Raw genomic sequence first — 15,928 nt, 5'->3', positions numbered from 1 at the left:
GCCTTTAATTTCAGTACTGGAGAGGCAGAAACAGACAGTTCTCTGTGAGATGGAGGCCAGGCTGATCAACAGAGCATGTTCCAAGCTAGCTGGGGCTACAGGAGACCCTGTCTCAAACAAACAAACAAACACCCTAACATGATTATATTGAAAGACTTTGTTTTGTTTTTTTATGTATATTTTTATTGTATTTTTGTGCATTTCATACAAAACATCTCAATCATCTTTATATCCCCTCCCCTATCTGCACCCCCCATATCCCTCCCAGTGGATTAATGCATTCTGTCATTTGTGTTAAGGCTTATTGAGTCAAGTTAGTGTACCCAGACGTCTCTCAGTGCAAATTCATCATCTGGGGTCTAGTCAGTCTATCTAGAGTCTCTTCCTTAAAGATCAGCTTTCCCTCACTCAACAGTAATCATCTGTCCATAGTTTCCTGGCAAGGTTGGAGCCTGCTGCCCATTTCCCTGATTCTCTACTGGGTTTTTGTCTGATTGAATTTCCATGGTTCTTGTGCATGCTGTCATCATTGCTGTAAGTTCATATGAACGAGGTCCCAGGAGCCTGTAATACTCTGTTTCCAGATGGTCATGCGCCTCCTCTTCTGGCTCTTAAAATCTTTCCTCCCCCTTTTCTGCAAAGATCCCTAAACCCTGGGTGGATGAAGCATAGAAAATAAGAGTTTGCAGAGTGTGGGTTCCTGAAAAAGGACTTCTGTATTATACTTCACATTGAAAGACTTTGTATAGATTGGAGAACTTGGAGAGGGAGTGATTGTTGCGTTGCTAACTGTGAATAGTGCTGTTATGAACTATAGATGTTAAAAACGCAGCTTTGGATTCTTTGGAAATTTATCTGGGTGTGGGATTCCTGAATAATATGGTAGTTATATTGTTTTTTTTTTTGAGATAGTCTTTCTGTGTCACCCAGGTTGATCTCAATCTTGTGATCTTCTTTCACCTCCATAGTGCTGTGATGATATGCATATGCCATGATTTCCAATTCTTTTTAAGTTTTTGAGTATCCTGTGTATCAGTTAGCAAAACATTGCACCTTTTTGTAATCCCATTTAAAATGAGTATGAATTCTGTTTTCTGTACAACTTTACTGAGTTTATTTAGTTTGTTATTGCTGTTTTGTGCTGGAAATTGAACCCAGTGAACCCAGGACTTTAAAAATACTAAACATATATTAATAATGTTCTTTGACACACAAAGGTCTTTAAGTTTGATGTCCCATTTGCCTATTTGGTTTTTGTTTTCTTTCACCATATAACAAAATCATCATCAACCATAGATGGCATAGGATTAATGTAGGACTCCTCTCTAGGAACATACATTCTACAGTCTCTTATTCTCTACATTTTGGGCAGTTGTGGCTTTCTGTGTTAATCACATTGTTGCATGAGGAAGCTTCTTTGGTGAGAGTTGAGAGATGCATTAATATTTTCTTTACCCCATATTCCATTATGTTCCATCAGCCTTAGGTGTAGAGGTTGCATTGTATATGTGTTTCTTAGGGCTGAGCATCTCATACACTTATTCTGTGTTTGACCAGTTGTGGAACTCTGTAATAGTCTCCATCTGTTGCAAAAAGAAGCTTCTTTGGGGCTGGAGAGATGGCTCAGTGTCTAAAAGCACTGGCTGCTCTTGCAAAGAACCAGGATTTGGTTTCCAAAGCCAACGTGGTAGCTAACAACCCCTCAAAACTCCAGTTCTAGGGCGATCACACTAGGGATGTGACAGATGTAGGTTTTTTTTTCTCTAGGATCTATGACCTCTCCAAGCCTGTATATTTGGCTCTATTTACAGTACCACACATGAATTCCCTCCCATTGAGTGGGCTGTAAGTCCAATTAAATAGCTGTTGATTACCTCACAGGATAAAAGTGCCACTAGGTGGAAAGACTACAAGAGCCAGGAGTGATGAATGACCACAAAGAAACAGTTTTCCAGGCTTCTGGGAACTTGCTCATATGAACTTAAGCAATGGTGACAGCCTGCGCAAAACCCATGCAAACTCAAACCAGAAAAATCCAGCATAGAATGGTGGAAATGCTTAAGAAGCCCTAACCTTAGCTGAGGAACTATTGGCAGCCTGATCACTGGTTTGGTGAGGGAGAATTGGTTTTCTTCAAGGGAGTGACACTAGATAGGCTGACCAGGCTCCAGTGGATGAACTCACACCAAGGGACATCTGGGGACACAAACTTTACTCAGTAAGCCTTAACATATATGACAGACTGCATGAGATTCAGTGGAGGGTCTATGGGAGCTATAGATAGGGGAAGAGGTCTAAATATGATTAAGATATATTTATGTGAAATGCACAAAATTTCAATAAAATATACATTGTAAAAAAATGCCTGTGGAGGGGAGAAATCATCATCAAACTGAATGATATGTTTTGTATGGTTTTTGAGACAGTGTCTCCCTGTAGCCTTAGATGGCCTGGAACTCATTTAAACCAGGCTGGCATTGATCTTACAAAAATCAACCTGCCTCTGCCTCTCAAGTGCCGGGAATAACGGTGTGCACCACCGCATCTGGCAGTATGTGTTTTCTTTTACATTTTCTTTTAAGATTTGTATAGTTTTAGACCTTATGCTTCAAATTTTTCTCTTATTTCAAGTTAATTTTTAGATATGATATAAGAAAACAGTCTGTCTGGCTTGACTTTTCACAGGTTCTGTGCATACTGTTGTAAACACTGTGGGTTCGTATCTGCCACTCCCCTGTGGTGTCCAGACATCATGGTTTCTTTCTGCTCATCTGGCTCTTACAGTTCTTCAACCCTCTCTTAGGTAGGTTGAGCAGACTCCAAGAGACAGACCCACACCCAAGAGCATTCGAAGAACACAGTTTAGACCCTAGGAAAAAAGAACAATAATAATAGAGGGCATGAAGTTAGGGGTGGAGGTGGGGGAGGGGATCTGAATGTGACCCAAATACATTATGTGAAATTCTCAAAGAATCAAGAAAAATATTTTTTTAAAAGAAAAGTGTCTTATTCCACTATTTTGCACATGGATGAATACCTAGCTTTCCCAGTGCCATTTGTTAAAAAGTGTCCTTTCCTAGTTCAGTAGTCAGGACACTCCAATTGAACATCATTCAATCATATACATGATGTTTATATACAGCCTCTCTAATGTATTCTATTATTCTATTTGTTTTTGTGCCATACAATACTATTGAGTCCAATAGCATTTTATAAGTTTTAAATCAGGAAATGGGAGCCTTTCAACTTGGGGCTGTTTGGGAGTTTTGAGTATTCCTAAGAATTTTATAATGGACTTCTCTATTTCTGAGAAAGTGCTATTGGAATATAGATATTTTCTTGAATGTAATCCCAGTGCTGGGCAGGTAGAAACAGGAAGATCCCTGTTGCTTGTTGGCCAGCCACTCTAGCCATAGAGGCAAGCTACACACACACACACACACACACACACACACACACCCTGATGTGAGTAGAATGCAACGGAAGTGTGGCAAGAAGTGTTAGGGTACTGGTAACTGTTTTGTTACATGGCTATTAAGTACATGTGTTCATTTATTGTTTTTCTTCAAACTATTCCTATATTTATCATATATTCTTCCATGTATATTATATGCCTCACATTATAAGAATTGGAGCCAGGTATGGTAGCCCATGCCTTTAATCTCAGCACTCTGGAGGTAAAAGCAGGTTAATCTTTATGAATTCAAGGCTAGCCTGAGCTACATAGGGAATTACAGGCCAGCTGGGGCTACAGGCAGACCCTGTCTCAAAAAGACAAAAAAAAAAGAATTTAATTGCAGTTCTAGTTGTCTTTTGTCTTGTACTAAATGGGATATTTTGTATGCAAGTAACAGAATGTCTTACCAAAATTACCTTTAAAAATTAAAATGTTTCAGCCAGGCGTGATGGTACAAGCCTTTAATACCAGCAGTCGGGAGGCAGAGACAGGTGGATCTCTGTGAGTTTGAGGCCAGCCTGGTCTCCATAGTGATCCAGGCCAGCTGTGGCTACAGAGATCCTTTCTCAAAAAGACAAAAGAAAAGTTTCATTAGTTTATATAACGAGAAGTCTGGTAGTTGGAGGTTCCATACTTATTAGAGCATTTCATCATCAAAGAACTAGACTCCATGTATTCCATGTTGCTATCTTTAATACACTGATGCCATCCCTCTTCATAATCATGAACGTAATGTTATCTCAGATAACATGACTACATGTGATAGCATTCCAAGAAAAATGGAAGGAGACAGGTCAAAACATGATTTTACAAATTAAGGAAATAATACCATTTACAACATCATAAAAAGAAATTTTCACGATAAAGGAGGAAATCTCTATAAAATACTAAAAAAGAAAAAGATGTGAAAAATAGAACTGAAATCTGGAGGATTAATGCAGAAAACCCAACATCCCACAAACATGAATTCTAGAAAGATAATATACAGAAAACACATAACAGGATCAACATAATTCAAGATAATTTGACATCAAGGACAGTTTATAAGGGCTATTGAGGAGTGGAATAACAGGGTTTGAAGATGATTTAATTAAGCCCCATCTACAGCGCCCATTAGATTAATGGGATGCTTTGCAGACTTAAGTCATTGGGGGCATGACGTAGTCCAAGTGTGACCTCTTAAATTCTTTTAAAAATTTTTTATTTTATGTGTATGAGTGCTTACATTTATGTAAGTGTACCTGTGTTGTACAATGACTTCGGAGGACAGACAGGGCGTCAGATCCTATGGAATTGTTAGCCACCATGTGGGAGCTGAGAACTGAACTCTGGTCCTCTGCAAGAGCAGCCAGTGCTCTTCATTCTTCATCTCTCCAGTCCACCTCTTAAGTTCTTATAGGACGGATTTTATAAAAGGAGTGAGCGCACCACCCATCTTAGTTTTCACTTTGCTTGCGCCCGAGATGTGACTGCTCATTGCAACATGCTCTCCTGCCATTGTTATCTGCCATTAGATATGAAATTCTCACCAAAACTAAATCAGTGAAGGTTGAGTGTGGCAGTGTACCCCTTTAATCCCAATACTCAGGAAATAGAGGCAGATGATCTCTGTAAGTTTAGGGCTAGCATGATCTACCTGGTGAGTTTCAGGCCAGCCAAGGACTCCATAGTGAGACCCTGTTGTAAAACAAATCAAAACAAAAACCAAAACAAAAACAAAAAACTAAACCAGTGAAAGTGACATGCCTTTTAACTTCCAAAATTGTAAGTTAAACTTTATAAAGCTAGTTGCCTCAAGTATTTTGTTTTAGTAATGCAGAACTGACTAGTACATATTTGAAATGGATGTAGATTTAGGGATATTTATACTCTTTTTTGTTTTGTTTTGATTGGCCTCCAACTCACTACATAACCAACAATGTTGGACAAAAATTGGTTATTGAATATCTAACATTTTTTTTTAGTATTACCTAAATTTTCTCTACTCCTTTTCAGGTGAATCTTATTTTTTAAAGCACGTTTTTTAATGTGTGATTTTGATGCTAGACAGAAAATAATCCATGTGTTCAAACTTTTAACTGGATTCACTGGGTGTTGCTGACTGTTGAATGAGTAATAGTTATTATGTAAATACACATCCCATTTGGTTTCCCCCAACTGAGAAACAATAAGCTTAATATACACAAGAATTCTTGATATATTTAAATCTAATTTTCTGCAAAATAAGAGGAACAAACAACTATATAGAGACCTAATGAGGCTAATGCTAATTTAATTTATTAAATCTGTGTATTTATTTATCATTTATTCCTAGATTCCCTCAGCAAAATCTCTGAGCTGAGGATCCCTTCCTTATTTGATGTGTGAAGGTTGCAAATGGTTTTATGTATCTTGAAAGCAAAGATTTCATTCTTTAAAGTCTTGTTTGCTTGATAAAATAGTGTACCTAATGTTGCAAAGTGAATGCAGGCATAAAGAAAAAAAGAATAATTTTCCTTTCTCACAAACAAGTTATTTTTTTCTGAATGCAGTATTTACAAATAAATTTTCTTTAATTTAAATAGCCAATTAGGTTTTAAGTAATCCCTTGGTTAAGTAAATGCTTAATCACTTATTCATCAGGAGCTTTAAGTATATAGAATATTAAAATTGGAACATATCTTAAAGGTAATCTAGTGCATTTCCTCATTCCCATGTGGAGAAAGTAAAGTAGAGAAAAGCTAATTGGATTTCTTTAAAGCACTAAGCCATGACAGGAATCTAGCCTTCTGTTTCAGAGACTGTGCTTTAAGTATATATGTAATACACACACATATATATGTATTAAAACTATATAGGCATATATGTATATTTGTGTGTGTGTGTATGTATAGCATGCACACATGTGGAAGGCAGAGAACAATTTGTTGAGTTGATTCTCTCCTATTTTTAGGTGGTTTCAAGGGATCAAATTCAGGTTGTCAGGCTTATTTATGTAACAAGTGCCTTTACCCACTGAGCTATGTCAAAGGTCCAGGCTGTGCTTTTTTACATAATATCATTCACAATGGCTAGCTAAAAAAAAAAAAAACCAGAAAAGAAAAACAAAAAACAAAAAAACAGCATTCCCCCTGGAAGGCATGATGTTAAGTAGCTAAAATTCTAACGCATTTAAATTTTGTTGGGCAATTTACATTTTTAAAGTACTTTAGACACAGGCCTCATCTATGACAGGCTGGCCTTGAATCCACTATGTAGCTGAGGCTGGTCTTGTATTCTGATCCTACTGCCTTAGTTTCCCAAGTGCTGGGATTACAGGTCAGCGCCACCACCATGCCTGTGGATGACTGCAGCAGCATTTTCCTGATAGAACGGGACTGTTGTACACATGACCTCAGGGCAACAGTGACTACATGCACAAGACCCGAATAAGATCAAGCCTGGCACCTTTCAAGCATGGATGAGGAAGGGAGACACAAAGTCCTATTCCTAGCTGAGGCACTGTTACCAACTGGTGGCTGCTTGAGGTGGGGTTGAGTTTTCATGAATGTGGCTGATGAGAGGCTACCCCTGCTCCAGGAGATGGACCTTTATCTATGCACATACTGGAATCACTTAGTGGACTCAAAGGTATATACAAAAGAAGAATATTTGAAGTTGGGAGGGAATAGGATTGGGGGTAGAAAGGGAAGAAATGGAAGGGAAGGCATGAGGGATGGAGGTATATTTGATAATTTGCTTTCTTTAAACATAAAAATAAAGGGGCTGGAGAGATGGCTCAGTGGTTAAGAGCACGGACTGCTCTTGCAGAGGACTCAAGTTCGATTCCCAGCGCCCACATGGTAGCTAACAACAGTCCGTAACTCCAGTGCCAGGGGATCTGACAGCCTCTTCTGACCTCCACAGGCACTGCACAACATGGGTGCACTTACACACATGCAGGCAATATATTCATACACAAATAATAATTTAAAAGAACATAAAAATAAACAAAAATAAAATCCCCAGTGTATAACAATACGCATGCAAGTATGTTTAGTGGAGTGCTGTTTCTCTTATGGATGTATCAGAAAGAAATATAAACATTGGCATGTTAATTAGCAAAGAAAAATGAATAAAACAGTAAATTCTGTGGATTTCTATAGCATATTATATAACACCATGAAATATGATGTTGTATTTAAAAGAATATATTGGAGAGGCCGGAGAGATGGCTCAGAGTTTAAGAGTAGTTGCTGCTCTTACAGAGGACCCCAGTTGGGTTCCCAGAACCTGGTGTCAGTTTACAACCATCTGTAACTCCAGCTCCAGGGGATCTGATGCCCTCTGCTGGCCTCTGCAGACATTGCATGTATGTGGTACACTTCCTGCTGGCAAAACACTCATACACAAAATACAAATAATCTTGGAGCTGGAGAGATGGATCAGCAGTTAAGAGCACAGACTATTCTTGCAGAGGATCTGGGTTTGCATCCAAGCACCTGGCTAACAACTGTCTGTACCTCCAGTTCCAGGGGATCTGATGCGGTCTTCTGTCCTCTGTATGCTTTACACAACGTGGGTGCACTTACATCTATGCAGACATAACACTCATACATGTAAAATTAAAAAAATTTTAATTAAAAAATTTTTAAATTAACTAAAAATAAAAGAATAAAATAGAGTCAGAATTACTGAATTTACATGAATTGAGTGTAATTTTGTCTGCAATAAACTATTGGGTAAAAAGAATAAATTATAAAATAATTGTGTAAGTTGATCATAATTTTTGTGAAATTAAGGAAAAATCTATGCACTCATAAAAGAAATATTCCCTTGCATACAAAATAATCATGTTACCTTTGGGAATCAGTGATACTTGCTCTACTGATTTGCTTTTATGTAGCAAAGCAAATAATGAGTTGATTATGGGATGCAATTCATGTACACAGAGACAGGAGAGGGAAGGAAAGAGGTAGAGAGAGAAATTGAGAGATTTTACACCTTAATTTTGGAAACTGGTGCAAATATAATTCCACATTTTCATTTCATTGGATCATTATACACACTTCTTGTGAACTAGTACCCTGGACATAATTTAGAAAATTAGAAAAAAACTTTTCACTTAGTCTTTTATACAAACCACAAAAATGATGATGAATAATTATATAAATCTTTATCAGATACTTTAGTTAGAAAATGAGTTAGCCTTCGATGATGTATTTATTCATATGCAAAAACAATATTACTCTCCATGTTTCAAAGAATATCTGACTTTGTGTGATGGCAAACATGACTATGTGCCATTCTGCTTTATCCATAGCACTATCACAAGACCAGAAAAGTGAATTTTCACTATAAATGATTATAAGACTTTTCAGGAAATAAAATAAGGCCATTGTGAAACCCTGGGTGTTAATCACTTATTAGTGCAGCAACTAGATTTGTGGGTGGCTAGTGCATTTATGTTTAAAATGCAAGAACATCATAACTTAATATATTCTTGGGACATATGATATTTTATGAGCTGTAGAAAAATATTTTTTTTTGATCCAGGCATGGTGGTACACACCTTATTCCCAGGACTTTGGAAGCAGAGGTAGGTGGACTTCTGGGATCAAGGCCAGCCTGGTCTCCATAGTGAGTTCCAGGCTAACTGGTGTTACAGGGAGACCTTGTCTCAAAAAGGCCAAAGAAAAGGAAAATATATTTAATATATTATATCATCATATATTTAAAATGGACTGCAGTGATCATGTAACATAATTCCTGTTTTATAGGTACAGAAGCCAGCCTCAAAGGATTAAGTGACCTGATTGAATTCACAACTAGTTGTGATCAGACATAACACAAGAACATAGGATTACCGACTTATAATAGATTTTTTGTCCCTATTATACCTTATTAAATTTCAACAGTAAGGTTATTAATTGCATTGGATCTTTAATTATTTGCTAGATAATTTGGGGGCAATAATTTTAAGAATTTATAATTGTACTCAATTAATGTATAAGTGTATGTAGTTTATCTTCACATGCACAACGTGATAATCATGATACCTAAGGTTTGTACTTGTTTTTTTTATTAGAAATAATTCATTGATATAGGATCTACATACAAAACGCTGTGAAGAATTTATACAATGTCATACAGTTGGATTTAAACATACAGCTCTGAAAACCGTCACTGTTATCTATGTCATAAGCAAGCTCATCACCTCCAGGACTCCAAAACTTTTCATTTACCCTAGTTTTTCATTACTATTATTAGGTTATTGTAATAATATCACGTACCAGTAGGATCTACTCTCTTGGGGCTGGGGAAATGTTTCAGGGGTTAAGAGCTCATTGACTGCTCTTGTAGAAGACCCTTGTTTAGTTCCTAGCACCCACATGGCATTGAATAACCATCTGTAACTCCAGTTCTAGTGGAACCAGCATCCTCTTTTGACATTGCATGCATATGATGCACCTACATTCATGTAGGCAAAACACTCATATACATAAATAAAAATAATTTTTTTAAAAACGAAGAAAATATCTACCCTTGTAACAAACATTTATGTATATACTACATATTTTTAACTCCAGGCACTACAATGTAAAGATGATTTGGGGGATTTTTGTGACCCTTGTCTAATCTGCTCCTTTAGTACTTTTTTTTTATGATGGGTGAAAAAAATCAAATAAGAATTATGATAAATTTCTGAAGAGCAATTTAAAAAATGTATTTTATTTATTATTTTTATTTTATGTGTATGAGTGTTATGCCTGCATGTAAGTAAGTGCACCCGTATTGTGCAACGCCCGCGGAGGACAGAAGAGGCTGTTGGATCCCCTGGAACTGGAGTTACAGACAGTTGTTAGCTGCCATGTGGGTGCTAGGATTCTAACTCGGGGCTTCTGCAATAACAGTCAGTGTTCTTAACTGGTGAGCCATCTCTCCAGCACTGAAGAGCAATGTTTATATGTGCTTATCCTCCCAAACTGTCAAACTTAAGGATGATGTAAGTTTTCATCCTCTTGTAAATCATACAAATTATTTTAGATACCTACTTTGATATCAATTTTTATTCTAAAATTATTTTTGTTTTTTAAGTATATGAGTATTTTGTCTGCATATGTATAAGTGCATCCATGCTGTGCAGTGCCTGTGGAGGCCAGAAGAGGACATCGAATACCCTGGAACTGGAGTTATTGATGGTTGTTAGATGCCATGTGAGTGTTGGGAGCTGAACTTGGGTCCTTTGCAATAGCAACCAGTGCTCTTACCCACTGAGCCATACATCCCCCTTTATTATTAATTTTTATTTTTAAATTATGTGTGCATATGTGTGTCTGTGTGTGAGTTTATGCATGTGGGTACAGTGCCCACAGAGGCCAGAAGAAAGCGTTAGATTCCTTGGAACCAGAGATTGTGAGCTGCCATGTGGGTGCTGGGAATCTATCTGGTCCTCTGGAAAAGTAGTAGGTACTCTTAACTGCTGAACCATCTCTCTAGCCCCTCAATTTGTGCTTTTAACTTAGTATTTAACTGAACTTCTCTAAATCCTAAATGCATGTATTTCTGTAGTGCTAGTTAGTATATCTTTTACTTCTGTTTAATGAACAAGCAACCTGTTTCTCTCAATCAATTTATTTAGATTCTAACTCTAGAAAGTGAAATAAATCATGGCATTAACATTATCTGTAATGTATGGTGACTTGCAAATAAGAAAGGTACTTATTTGGGGATGGAGAAATGGCTCAGCGGTTAAGAGCACTGACTGCTCTTGCAGAGGACCCAGGTTCAATTCCCAGCACCCACATGGTGGCTACAAACTTTCCTTAACTCCAGTTCCAGGGGAATCCGAAGCCCTCTTCTGATCTCAGTGGCATTGCATGACACGGGTGCACTCACATTCAGGCAATACACTCATACACATAAAATAAAAAAAATAATAAAAAAATTTTTTTAAATGGTACTTATTCATCTATCTGTTCTATTGAAATTTAGCTTCTGTCTTCATCTGTACTATCCATTTTTCCTCAGTACATATTTATATAACATTTGTTACATGAAATAAATATTAGAACTGGTATAACTGTTAATGAGCCAAATTATAAAAGAAGTTGGTATGTCAATATTTGAAGTTAATTGGGTCTTAGAACTTAGGAATTGTGGTCTTCATTTAGTAACTACTATGGAGATAACTTGAATGATTCCCCAGTTATTGACTATCAAACTAATTTATTCCCATAAAATTAATTTACCTACCACTATGGTGGTTTTAAGTTGGATTAATTTAGAATCGTTATTAGTCAAATAGGTCAAGTGATGTTTTCCTTAGAAAAACTATGTTCATAATGATTTTTAAAACTTTTTAAATTATTATTGTGTGTACACATGCAATGGTAGATGTGTGGAAGTCAGAGGACTGTCTTGTGGAGTCAGTTCTATCTTCCACTTTTATGCGGGTTCCATGGGCCAAACTCACGTCTTTGGACTTGCCTGGCACTGACCCATCTTGCCAGCCTTATCCATGATTTTTATGTTGAAGTATAGATAATTTTCTTCATGATTCAAAGATAAATATAAATTTCACTTTAGAAACTGCATGTTGTGAAACTATTTATGCATAGAAATGGAATTCAGAGGAAACATTTGTTATCCCTGTCTTTTGAAATTATGGGATCTTTTATTTTTCTTTGCATTTTGATGAGTTAAAAAGGAATAGAGGGCAAATAAAAAAAATTTTTTTTTCTTTGAAGAACACAGTGAAACACTATTTGTGATTTCTTACCTCCTGTGCTTCAGAATGTTAACTATTAAATGCTAACCTGTTGGTAAATTGAACTTAGTTCAGTCCTCAATTTTAGGTCAGTGCCAAAAGAAGTAAGTAGATAAATAGTGTAGGAATGACGATGACAATGTGGACTTAATATGGACTAAAGACTTTTACCTAAACTTGCAACTAAAAAATTACTGTTTATAATGTAAACAAGCTCACTCAGTCATGTGCTCCTCTTGTGATTTGGGCACCTGATCTTAATCCCTTTGGATCCCACCTTGCCCTCTATACAAGATAGTTACATGATGGAATTACTGCTTCAATAAAGAATGAGCAAGGCCCTGGCTCAGGAACACAGTTCCAAGAGACATTTGAGGAAATGGGTACTGTTTAGTCCTGCTCTTGGCATTAAAACTAATGCTAAGAGTCAGGCTATTTCTTTATTCAGTTATGACCATAATGTGGCTTAGAGACACTGAAAACTAAATAAATTAAATAAATAAATAAATAAATAAATACGTCAATAAATAATAAAGTGAGTAGCTGTTGTGACGTGTCCTATAGTTGCCACACTGACCTTGATAACTGAATTTCCTTTATATCTCAATCTCCAATAGCGAAGTCCCTGTCATTTTGTAGTGAGCGTCTCTGGTGATTATAACCGGAAAGCTGGTAATCTTCCATTCTTTAGACAAGTCAGCTTAAAGGAGCTTCTGTGGTCCATAGTTTAAAATTTACTTCCCACTATAGTTGCATTAGATACAATTTGAATGCTTATTGTACTGAGAGGGACTTACAAACAACCTCAGAAGATTCAGGGTTTTGGCAAATATTGCACCAATTCTTTGAAATTTTCATGGTAGAACACATCTAATTTTCATCACACTCTCATAAGATCTGCTGTTCCTAATTAAAATATGAGACAAAATGATTCATTTACATACAACTCAGAGATAAATAATAGATAAAGCAAGAGCAACAATGAGATGAATTTCATTGAGTATTTATTAGGTATAAAGCTCTTTATTAAATTATCTCATATAATCCACACAAAAATCCTATGAAGTTAATACCATAATGATCAATTTGTTCATAATTATTAATAGTTTGAGATAAGAAGATAGGCTCCACAAAGTTTAGTTACCTGAAACTCACATATGAATGGAAAATGAAACTTCATATTTGAAATTTTGAAATTATATTAAAATTTTCTGACTTCAAGTTGTGACAACTATGCCAGTATTTCTAACATTGTAGAATGTTGTGTTATTTATTTTGTTGTTGCTGCTAATATTTTATGAATACTTCAAAATATTTGCAATGATCTAATAGCATTAGAAGAAATTTTAGATTTTGCTTTTTTTAAAAAAATTGGTTGATTAGAATAATATTACAAATATCTTTTAAATCGTTTGGATGACCATCTTATAACTGAAATTGCTAGATGATTTTGCTAATGCTGGTATCCATATTTTTATTAGTTCACTGGTAGCACGAACACTATAATTCACATGATGTGACCATTTTTAAATTTTGTATAATAGTTCTTTTTCTTTTTTTGAGTTTTAGAGGGAAGTTTATAATAGATTTATGTGGGAGCTTAAGAGAGAGAAAAAGAGTCATGCTGTTTAAGTTAAGCTGGCACAGAGGTCAGCTACATGTCAGATATGCAGCTACACAGTGGGAAGCAGAGCTTTAGAGAAAAAGTGAAAAAGGCCAAAGTATCAGAGAAAGCATACTTTGGCTCTGGACAGTGTTGGAAAGAGAGATAGAAGAGAAGAAAAACTGGTATAATATTTTTCAAGCAGATATGTAAATAAATGTTCTTATGGTTTCTTGAGTTCTCAAATCTGAGAAACAATGCAGTATAATTTTATATAATTTACTAATTAAAATTTATTGATAGATCTTTTTAAAAACACATCAATTAAGTATTTCAAATATAAGGGATTAAATATCTCAAGTATATTTTAAAATGAAATGGAGATCTTTTTTTAAAGGTTAAAACCTCATTCAATTTTATGTCTTATAGGGTATATACTGAGTTCAATTTTGTATAACTGTATTAATTCAACTGTGAACTTAAAAATTACAGCCAATTTTGAAAGAGATGCATCATTGCTCTGGAAATTGTTATTGAATATGTTAATGCTGTAATGAAATGCTTCTTCTAATTAAAAAAAAACCTAATGACGTATGGATTTAGAAAAGGATTAAAAATTGTGTAGAACTGAAAGTTTAAATGCAGTCCCATGTTTATTTATTTATGCTACTTCATTTGTGTGTGTGTGTGTGTGTGTGTGTGTGTGTGTGTGTGTGTATTGAGACAGGGTCTTGGGCTGGAGAGTCAGCTCAGTGGTTAAGAGCACTTGCTGTTTTTACAGAGGACCTGGTTTCAGTTCCCAGCACCCACGTGGTTGCTGACAACTATTTATAATTCCAGTTCCAAGGGATCTGAAGCCCTTTTCTAGCCTCTGCAAGCATTTCACGAATGTGGTACACTTATAGACATGTAGGTAAAACAGTCATACACATAAAAATAAAAATGAATTTTAACAATCTTTTAAAAAAGAGACAGGATTTCATTCTGTAGTCTAGGCTGGCCTACAATTTACTATGTAGCCCAAATGCCTCAAAATATCAGCCATCCTCTTGTCTCAGCCTCCTAGGTGCTAGGTGCTAGGATTACAAGTGTGAGCAACCACACTGGGTCCATATATTTATTTTGGCTTCAGTGACCTGAGCTTTTGCATTTGAGCTTAGCCAAAAGGCTGAGAAGTGATTGGCTTGAGCTTTTGATGTGATATTGAAAAAGTCACTGGTAAGGGCAATGCCCATGAGCATTCTTCCTATGTTCTCTTTTAGGGTTTACATTTTTTGTCTTTTATTTCAGCATTTTCAATTTTGAAGTAATTATTGTGAAGTGTAGAACACAAGGGACCGATTTTACTGTATGGGGAAATCCAGTTTTTCCAGCAGCATTTATTGAAGACTGTCCTTTCCTCATTTCTGGGTTCTCTATTTTGTTCAATGGCTTAAGTGGGTCTATTTTTCTATAGGCACTATACTGTTCAATTACTATAGCGATTTTTGTTTATATTTTTGAGCCAGGGTATGCACACCAGGATCATCTAAATTGCATAATCCTTCTATGTAAGTCTCCCAAGTGCTGAGATTGTAATTATGTACCATGATGCCCTTCTATAGGGGTTAACATATTTTAAACCAGGAAGTATGATGCCTCCAATGTGCTTTTCCTTTTTCAGAATTATTTTTGTAATACCAAATCTCCTAGGGCTTCATACCCCTTTCGGAATAATTTTTGTTACTATTTCTATAAAGAATGCCATTGAGATTTAGACAGGAATTGGATTAAATTGCTTGTATGGACATTTAAAATATTAAGTATTCAAATCCAGGAGAACAGGATACCTTTTTACTTAATGTATGTATTTTTTAAACTAATTCATCAGTTCTCTCTCTCTCTCTCTCTCTCTCTCTCTCTCTCTCTCTCTCTCCCTCCTCTCCCTTCCTACCTCCTTCTTCCTTTGTCATGTGTGTATGTGTTTGCTTACTTGTTTGTTTTAAGATAGTCTCACTCTTTGGCCCAATTATTATGGAACTCATTAAGGTAACAAAGGGTGGTTTTGAACTTGCAGTAATCTTGCCTGAACCTCCTGAATTCTGTGATTACAGGAATGAGTAAATATACATCGGTCAATGTGTTATGCTTTTATATTTTA

This window comes from Nannospalax galili, unplaced genomic scaffold (genome assembly GCF_000622305.1).
Source record: "Nannospalax galili isolate Female #2095 unplaced genomic scaffold, S.galili_v1.0 scaffold10, whole genome shotgun sequence".
In the NCBI taxonomy this organism is placed as follows: domain Eukaryota; kingdom Metazoa; phylum Chordata; class Mammalia; order Rodentia; family Spalacidae; genus Nannospalax; species Nannospalax galili.
Note: the sequence above shows the minus strand (reverse complement) of the source record.